We start from the raw sequence: 10,000 nt of genomic DNA, 5'->3' as shown, positions 1-10,000 counted from the left end.
AATCATTTACAGTCACCCGCTTGGAGCTCACTTGCAGTCCAATGTCGCCATCCTGTGGACAAAGTGAGAGTTGCAGTTTGGAATTACACTTAGAAAAAAACCAGCAAACTGACCTCCAGGCCCTGTATTGTGGTTGTGGAGGCCGCTTTGGAGGCTCCAGCTCGGCCTAGGGACATAGCCTGGCTCTGCCTAGCTCTCTGGTACTCGCTCAGAGGACCAGGACCACGTGAAATGTATTTCATCCAGCTTATATGTGTAAAAGTGTCCGTTTTTAAGGTCATAAGGCCGGATAAATCATTTACAGTCACCCGCTTGGAGCTCACTTGCAGTCCAATGTCGCCATCCTGTGGACAAAGTGAGAGTTGCAGTTTGGAATTACACTTAGAAAAAAACCAGCAAACTGACCTCCAGGCCCTGTATTGTGGATGTGGAGGCCGCTTTGGAGGCTCCAGCTCGGCCTAGGGACATAGCCTGGCTCTGCCTAGCTCTCTGGTACTCGCTCAGAGGACCAGGACCACGTGAAATGCATTTCATCCAGCTTATATGTGTTAAAGTGTCCGTTTTTAGGGTCATAAGGCCGGATAAATCATTTACAGTCACCCGCTTGGAGCTCACTTGCAGTCCAATGTCGCCATCCTGTGGACAAAATGAGAGTTGCAGTTTGGAATTACACTTAGAAAAAAACCAGCAAACTGACCTCCAGGCCCTGTATTGTGGATGTGGAGGCCGCTTTGGAGGCTCTAGCTCGGCCTAGGGACATAGCCTGGCTCTGCCTAGCTCTCTGGTACTCGCTCAGAGGACCAGGACCACGTGAAATGTATTTCATCCAGCTTATATGTGTAAAAGTGTCCGTTTTTAGGGTCATAAGGCCGGATAATTCATTTACATTCAACCGCTTGGAGCTCACTTGCAGTCCAATGTCGCCATCCTGTGGACAAAGTGAGAGTTGCAGTTTGGAATTACACTTAGAAAAAAACCAGCAAACTGACCTCCAGGCCCTGTATTGTGGTTGTGGAGGCCGCTTTGGAGGCTCCAGCTCGGCCTAGGGACATAGCCTGGCTCTGCCTAGCTCTCTGGTACTCGCTCAGAGGACCAGGACCACGTGAAATGTATTTCATCCAGCTTATATGTGTAAAAGTGTCCGTTTTTAGGGTCATAAGGCCGGATAATTCATTTACATTCAACCGCTTGGAGCTCACTTGCAGTCCAATGTCGCCATCCTGTGGACAAAGTGAGAGTTGCAGTTTGGAATTACACTTAGAAAAAAACCAGCAAACTGACCTCCAGGCCCTGTATTGTGGTTGTGGAGGCCGCTTTGGAGGCTCCAGCTCGGCCTAGGGACATAGCCTGGCTCTGCCTAGCTCTCTGGTACTCGCTCAGAGGACCAGGACCACGTGAAATGTATTTCATCCAGCTTATATGTGTAAAAGTGTCCGTTTTTAGGGTCATAAGGCCGGATAAATCATTTACATTCAACCGCTTGGAGCTCACTTGCAGTCCAATGTCGCCATCCTGTGGACAAAGTGAGAGTTGCAGTTTGGAATTACACTTAGAAAAAAACCAGCAAACTGACCTCCAGGCCCTGTATTGTGGTTGTGGAGGCCGCTTTGGAGGCTCCAGCTCGGCCTAGGGACATAGCCTGGCTCTGCCTAGCTCTCTGGTACTCGCTCAGAGGACCAGGACCACGTGAAATGTATTTCATCCAGCTTATATGTGTAAAAGTGTCCGTTTTTAGGGTCATAAGGCCGGATAAATCATTTACATTCAACCGCTTGGAGCTCACTTGCAGTCCAATGTCGCCATCCTGTGGACAAAGTGAGAGTTGCAGTTTGGAATTACACTTAGAAAAAAACCAGCAAACTGACCTCCAGGCCCTGTATTGTGGTTGTGGAGGCCGCTTTGGAGGCTCTAGCTCGGCTAGTTGAAGGCTTTAGCGCTTCTCTCCCATCTACCAGGGGCACGAAACTAAATTACCAGGGGCATGAACGTCCTGAACGGTCGGAGTTTTGGTTTTAACCCAGAGAGGGTGCTTAAGTGTGGGGGCCCGGGACCGCCTGGAGACGGGGTTAGAAGGGTAGCTGCCGGAGGTGTCTCTGCGGGCTTTTGGTGAGGGGTGGCCGGGTGGGGGTGGGTCCGGTTGGGGGGGGGTGTTTTTGGAGGGCTATTTTTTATTTTTTCCCCGTTTTTGGTGGGAGCTTGAGTCAGAGGTGTTGGTGGGTGACTAGGGGGGTGCTGCGGAGGTCCTGTGGCCGGGAAAGGTGCCTTATTTCCGGGTGTGGATGAGTGGATGAGGCTGGTGCTGTGGGAGTGCTTTTCTCACACTTTCTCCCACTATTTCGGTCTGCTTTAAGCAGAGGTGATGCTGGGTGACCAGGGGGGTGCTGCGGAGGTCCTGTGGCCAGGAAAGGTGCCTGATTTCCGGGTGTGGATGAGTGGATGAGGCTGGTGCTGTGGGAGTGCTTTTCACACACTTTCTCCCACTATTTCGGTCTGCTTTAAGCAGAGGTGATGGAGGGTGACCAGGGGGATGCTGCGGAGGTCCTGTGGCCGGGATAGGTGCCTTATTTCCGGGTGTGGATGAGTGGATGAGGCTGGTGCTGTGGGAGTGCTTTTCTCACACTTTCTCCCACTATTTCGGTCTGCTTTAAGCAGAGGTGATGCTGGGTGACCAGGGGGGTGCTGCGGAGGTCCTGTGGCCAGGAAAGGTGCCTGATTTCCGGGTGTGGATGAGTGGATGAGGCTGGTGCTGTGGGAGTGCTTTTCACACACTTTCTCCCACTATTTCGGTCTGCTTTAAGCAGAGGTGATGGAGGGTGACCAGGGGGATGCTGCGGAGGTCCTGTGGCCGGGATAGGTGCCTTATTTCCGGGTGTGGATGAGTGGATGAGGCTGGTGCTGTGGGAGTGCTTTTCTCACACTTTCTCCCACTATTTCGGTCTGCTTTAAGCAGAGGTGATGCTGGGTGACCAGGGGGGTGCTGCGGAGGTCCTGTGGCCAGGAAAGGTGCCTGATTTCCGGGTGTGGATGAGTGGATGAGGCTGGTGCTGTGGGAGTGCTTTTCACACACTTTCTCCCACTATTTCGGTCTGCTTTAAGCAGAGGTGATGGAGGGTGACCAGGGGGATGCTGCGGAGGTCCTGTGGCCGGGATAGGTGCCTGATTTCCGGGTGTGGATGAGTGGATGAGGCTGGTGCTGTGGGAGTGCTTTTCTCACACTTTCTCCCACTATTTCGGTCTGCTTTAAGCAGAGGTGATGCTGGGTGACCAGGGGGGTGCTGCGGAGGTCCTGTGGCCAGGAAAGGTGCCTGATTTCCGGGTGTGGATGAGTGGATGAGGCTGGTGCTGTGTGAGTGCTTTTCACACACTTTCTCCCACTATTTCGGGTTGCTTTAAGCAGAGGTGATGCTGGGTGACCAGGGAGATGCTGCGGAGGTCCTGTGGCCGGGAAAGGTGCCTGATTTCCGGGTGTGGATGAGTGGATGAGGCTGGTGCTGTGGGAGTGCTTTTCCCACACTTTCTCCCACTATTTCGGTCTGCTTTAAGCAGAGGTGGTGGAGGGTGACCAGGGGGATGCTGCGGAGGTCCTGTGGCCGGGATAGGTGCCTTATTTCCGGGTGTGGATGAGATGAGAGTGGGGGTGCTTTCCACACCCGAATTTATCCTTTCTCCCCTTCTGTTTTTCGGACCGTTTTGTGTCAGTGTTGCTGGGTGCCAGGGGGATGCTGTGGAGGTGTTTTATCCGGAAAAAGTGCTTTTTTCCGGGCGTGAGCGAGATGTGTGTCTGGGTGCTCTTCAGCCCGGACTTTGCCTTTCTCACCCTTCTTTTTTCAGGCCCTTTTGTGGCAGTGTTGCTGGGTGCCAGGGGGATGCTCTGGAGGAGGCCCACCCGGAAAAAGTGCTGTTTTCCGGGTGTGGGTGAGATGAGAGTGGGGGTGCTTTCCACGCCCGAATTTACCCTTTCTCCTCTTCTGTTTTTCTAGCCCTTTTGTGTCAGTGTTGGGGGGAGCCCAGGGGATGCTCTGGAGGTGTTTTACCGGGGAAAAAGTGCTTTTTTCCGGGCGTGAGCGAGATGTGTGTCTGGGTGCTCTTCAGCCCGGACTTTGCCTTTCTCACCCTTCTTTTTTCAGGCCCTTTTGTGGCAGTGTTGCTGGGTGCCAGGGGGATGCTCTGGAGGAGGCCCACCCGGGAAAAGTGCTCTTTTTCCGGGTGTGGAGGAGATGAGAGTGGGGATGCTTTCCACGCCCGAATTTACCCTTTCCCACCCTCCGTTTTTCGGGTCCTTTTGTGGGAGTGTTGCTGGGTGCCAGGGGGTTGCTCTGGAGGAGGCCCACCCGGAAAAAGTGCTGTTTTCCGGGTGTGGGTGAGATGAGAGTGGGGGTGCTTTCCACGCCCGAATTTACCCTTTCTCACCATCCGTTTTTCGGGCCCTTTTGTGGGAGTGTTGGGGGGAGCCCAGGGGATGCTCTGGAGGTGAGTCACCCGGAAAAAGTGCTCGTTTTCCGGGTGTGGAAGGGATGAGAGTGGGGGTGCCTTCCACGCCCGAATTTACCCTTTCCCACCCTCCGTTTTTCGGGCCCTTTTGTGGGAGTGTTGCTGGGAGCCCAGGGGATGCTCTGGATGTGAGTCACCCGGAAAAAGTGCCATTTTCCGGGCGTGAGCGAGATGTGTGTCTGGGTGCTTTTCAGCCCAAACTTACCCTTTTTCACCCTCTTTTTTTCGGGTCCTTTTGTGGGAGTGTTGCTGGGTGCCAGGGGGTTGCTCTGGAGGAGGCCCACCCGGAAAAAGTGCTGTTTTCCGGGTGTGGGTGAGATGAGAGTGGGGGTGCTTTCCACGCCCGAATTTACCCTTTCTCACCATCCGTTTTTCGGGCCCTTTTGTGGGAGTGTTGGGGGGAGCCCAGGGGATGCTCTGGAGGTGAGTCACCCGGAAAAAGTGCTGTTTTCCGGGCGTGAGCGAGATGTGTGTCTGGGTGCTTTTCAGCCCGAACTTACCCTTTCCCACCCTCTTTTTTTCGGGTCATTTTGTGGGAGTGTTGGGGGGAGCCCAAGGGATGCTCTGGAAGAGGCCCACCCGGAAAAAGTGCTGTTTTCCGGGTGTGGGTGAGATGAGAGTGGGGGTGCTTTCCACGCCCGAATTTACCCTTTCTCACCATCCGTTTTTCGGGCCCTCTTGTGGCAGTGTTGGCAGGGGCCTAGGGGATGCGGTGGAGGTCAAAGATCCGGGAAATGTGCCCCCTTTCCCTGGTAAATGACGTCCAGGGCGCTGTCCGTGGTGCTGTCCATGGTGCTGATGTTGCTACGTGAGCTAATGCCCGGAAAAAGCGCCCTAAACTGGGATGATGAGAGAGAGAGAGAGAGAGAGAGAGAGAGAGAGAGAGAGAGAGAGAGAGAGAGAGAGAGAGAGAGAGAGAGAGAGAGAGAGAGGGCATGGAGCAGCAGTCGGAGGCATCCCAGGGAGAGAGGCATGCTCTGGGGCACGAAAATCCCGGAAAAAGGAAGAAAAAGGGAAAAAAAAACCCAGCCGCGTATGTGACGTGACTCTAGGCAACACGAAGCGCTGAAGGCTTCAGCGCTTCGTTGAGTCGCAAGAGTTCCAGGGGCGTAAAAGTCAGAAAAACGCCAAAGTGTCTCTAGGCAACACGAAGCGCTGAAGGCTTCAGCGCTTCGCTGACTCGCAAGAGTTCCAGGGGCGTAAAACCCAGCAAAACGCCAAAGTGTTTCTAGGCAACACGAAGCGCTGAAGGCTTCAGCGCTTCGCTGACTTGCAAGAATTCCAGGGGCGCGAACCTCCAAAAAACGACAGAGTGTCTCTAGGCAAAAACCAATAAGCGCTGAAGCCTTCAGCGCTTATTGGTTTTTGCCTATCCCGATGTGACCACTTTTGGTAGGGGGTAACCAAGCCACCTTGCGCACATTTTGTGAAACCGGTTTTTCAAAAATCTGTCTATCATGAAAAGACAGCGACAGCTTTACTACAAGAAGGCCGGAAAAGTGAAGGCACCACGGAGATAATTTCGGCCCGACTCCCGGTTACCAGGGCGGCAAAGACAGGCGACAACGCGGAAGTACTTTATCCGATTTAAAGCCATTATGCTCGGCCTATGTGATCCGATTTTTTGACGGACAACAGCGGTGTGTTGCGGACGTCTCTTCCCCGCGAATGGAGCGTTCTGGCTGGGCCTGGGAGATCCGAGTTTTGACGGACAACAGCGGAGTGTTGCGGGGAAGCGCTGCCTTAGAAAATGACTTTCAAACGGATTAACTGATTATGTTAACGGCCTCTTTACGCGCGTCCTCCAGGCAGTTACAACGACTGTTTCTGGAGGAGGCTTTGCCTCGGATTGTGAATTTAAAACGGATTGACAGATGACGTTAACGGCCTCTTTACGCACGTCCTCCAGACAGTTATAGCGACTGTTTCTGGAGGAGGCTTTGCCTCGGATTGTGAATTTAAAACGGATTGACAGATGACGTTAACGGCCTCTTTACGCACGTCCTCCAGACAGTTATAGCGACTGTTTCTGGAGGAGGCTTTGCCTCGGATTGTGAATTTAAAACGGATTGACAGATGACGTTAACGGCCTCTTTACGCGCGTCCTCCAGACTGTCACAGCGGCTGTTTGTGGAGGATTTTTGACCCAGCATTATGTCAATAAAACGGATTAAATTATGATGTGTACGGCCTCTTTACGCACGTCCTCCAGACAGTTACAGCGACTGTTTCTGGAGAATGCTTTCCCTCAGATTGTGAATTTAAAACGGATTGACAGATGACGTTAACAGCCTCTTTACGCGCGTCCTCCAGACAGTTATAGCGGCTGTTTGCGGAGGATTTTTGACCCAGCATTATGTCAATACAACGGATTAAATTATGATGTGTACGGCCTCTTTACGCACGTCCTCCAGACTGTCACAGCGACTGTTTCTGGAGAATGCTTTTCCTCAGATTGTGAATTTAAAACGGATTGACAGATGACGTTAACAGCCTCTTTACGCACGTCCTCCAGACAGTTATAGCGGCTGTTTGCGGAGGATTTTTGACCCAGCATTATGTCAATACAACGGATTAAATTATGATGTGTACGGCCTCTTTACGCACGTCCTCCAGACTGTCACAGCGACTGTTTCTGGAGGATGCTTTCCCTCAGATTGTGAGCTCAAAACGGATTGACAGATGACAATAACAGCCTCTTTACGCACGTCCTCCAGACAGTTATAGCGGCTGTTTGTGGAGGAGGCTTTGCCTCGGATTGTGAATTTCAAACGGATTGACAGATGACGTTAACGGCCTCTTTACGCACGTCCTCCAGACAGTTATAGCGGCTGTTGCTGGAGGATGTTTCGCCTCACATTGTGAGCTTTAAACGGACTCTCTCGCCACATTAACGGCCTCTTTACGCACGTCCTCCAGACAGTTATAGCGACTGTTTCTGGAGGAGGCTTTGCCTCGGATTGTGAATTTCAAACGGATTGACAGATGACGTTAACGGCCTCTTTACGCACGTCCTCCAGACAGTTATAGCGGCTGTTGCTGGAGGATGTTTCGCCTCACATTGTGAGCTTTAAACGGACTGTCTCGCCACATTAACGGCCTCTTTACGCACGTCCTCCAGACAGTTATAGCGACTGTTTCTGGAGGAGGCTTTGCCTCGGATTGTGAATTTAAAACGGATTGACAGATGACGTTAACGGCCTCTTTACGCACGTCCTCCAGACAGTTATAGCGGCTGTTGCTGGAGGATGTTTCGCCTCACATTGTGAGCTTTAAACGGACTCTCTCGCCACATTAACGGCCTCTTTACGCACGTCCTCCAGACAGTTATAGCGACTGTTTCTGGAGGAGGCTTTGCCTCGGATTGTGAATTTCAAACGGATTGACAGATGACGTTAACGGCCTCTTTACGCACGTCCTCCAGACAGTTATAGCGGCTGTTGCTGGAGGATGTTTCGCCTCACATTGTGAGCTTTAAACGGACTCTCTCGCCACATTAACGGCCTCTTTACGCACGTCCTCCAGACAGTTATAGCGACTGTTTCTGGAGGAGGCTTTGCCTCGGATTGTGAATTTAAAACGGATTGACAGATGACGTTAACGGCCTCTTTACGCGCGTCCTCCAGACAGTTATAGCGGCTGTTTGCGGAGGATTTTTGACCCAGCATTATGTCAATACAACGGATTAAATTATGATGTGTACGGCCTCTTTACGCACGTCCTCCAGACTGTCACAGCGACTGTTTCTGGAGGATGCTTTCCCTCAGATTGTGAGCTCAAAACGGATTGACAGATGACGTTAAAGGCCTCTTTACGCACGTCCTCCAGACAGTTATAGCGACTGTTTCTGGAGGAGGCTTTGCCTCGGATTGTGAATTTAAAACGGATTGACAGATGACGTTAACGGCCTCTTTACGCACGTCCTCCAGACAGTTATAGCGACTGTTTCTGGAGGATGCTTTCCATCATATTGTGACCTTAAAACGGATTGACAGATGACAATAACAGCCTCTTTACGCGCGTCCTCCAGACTGTCACAGCGACTGTTTCTGGAGGATGCTTTCCCTCAGATTGTGAGCTCAAAACGGATTGACAGATGACAATAACAGCCTCTTTACGCGCGTCCTCCAGACTGTCACAGCGACTGTTTCTGGAGGATGCTTTCCCTCAGATTGTGAGCTCAAAACGGATTGACAGATGATAATAACAGCCTCTTTACGCGCGTCCTCCAGACTGTCACAGCGACTGTTTCTGGAGGATGCTTTCCCTCAGATTGTGAGCTCAAAACGGATTGACAGATGACAATAACAGCCTCTTTACGCGCGTCCTCCAGACTGTCACAGCGACTGTTTCTGGAGGGTGCTTTCCCTCAGATTGTGATCTTAAAACGGATTGACAGATGACAATAACAGCCTCTTTACGCACGTCCTCCAGACAGTCACAGCAGCTGTTTGCGGAGGATTTTTGACCCAGCATTATGTCAATAAAACGGATTAAATTATGATGTGTACGGCCTCTTTACGCACGTCCTCCAGACAGTTACAGCGGCTGTTTGCGGAGGATTTTTGACCCAGCATTATGTCAATAAAACGGATTAAATTATGATGTGTACGGCCTCTTTACGCACGTCCTCCAGACAGTTACAGCGGCTGTTTGCGGAGGATTTTTGACCCAGCATTATGTCAATAAAACGGATTAAATTATGATGTGTACGGCCTCTTTACGCACGTCCTCCAGACAGTTATAGCGGCTGTTTGCGGAGGATTTTTGACTCAGCATTATGTCAATAAAACGGATTAAATTATGATGTGTACGGCCTCTTTACGCACGTCCTCCAGACAGTTATAGCGGCTGTTTGTGGAGGATTTTGGACCCAGCATTATGTCAATAAAACGGATTAAATTATGATGTGTACGGCCTCTTTACGCACGTCCTCCAGACAGTTACAGCGGCTGTTTGCGGAGGATTTTTGACCCAGCATTATGTCAATAAAACGGATTAAATTATGATGTGTACGGCCTCTTTACGCACGTCCTCCAGACAGTTATAGCGGCTGTTTGCGGAGGATTTTTGACTCAGCATTATGTCAATAAAACGGATTAAATTATGATGTGTACGGCCTCTTTACGCACGTCCTCCAGACAGTTATAGCGGCTGTTTGCGGAGGATTTTTGACCCAGCATTATGTCAATAAAACGGATTAAATTATGATGTGTACGGCCTCTTTACGCACGTCCTCCAGACAGTTACAGCGGCTGTTTGCGGAGGATTTTTGACCCAGCATTATGTCAATAAAACGGATTAAATTATGATGTGTACGGCCTCTTTACGCACGTCCTCCAGACAGTTATAGCGGCTGTTTGCGGAGGATTTTTGACCCAGCATTATGTCAATAAAACGGATTAAATTATGATGTGTACGGCCTCTTTACGCACGTCCTCCAGACAGTTATAGCGGCTGTTTGTGGAGGATTTTTGACCCAGCATTATGTCAATAAAACGGATTAAAT

This window comes from Cebidichthys violaceus, unplaced genomic scaffold (assembly GCF_023349555.1).
Source record: "Cebidichthys violaceus isolate CVI_PGR_0920_01 unplaced genomic scaffold, fCebVio1.0.p SCAF_249, whole genome shotgun sequence".
NCBI classification, from domain to species: Eukaryota; Metazoa; Chordata; class Actinopteri; order Perciformes; family Stichaeidae; genus Cebidichthys; species Cebidichthys violaceus.
Note: the sequence above shows the minus strand (reverse complement) of the source record.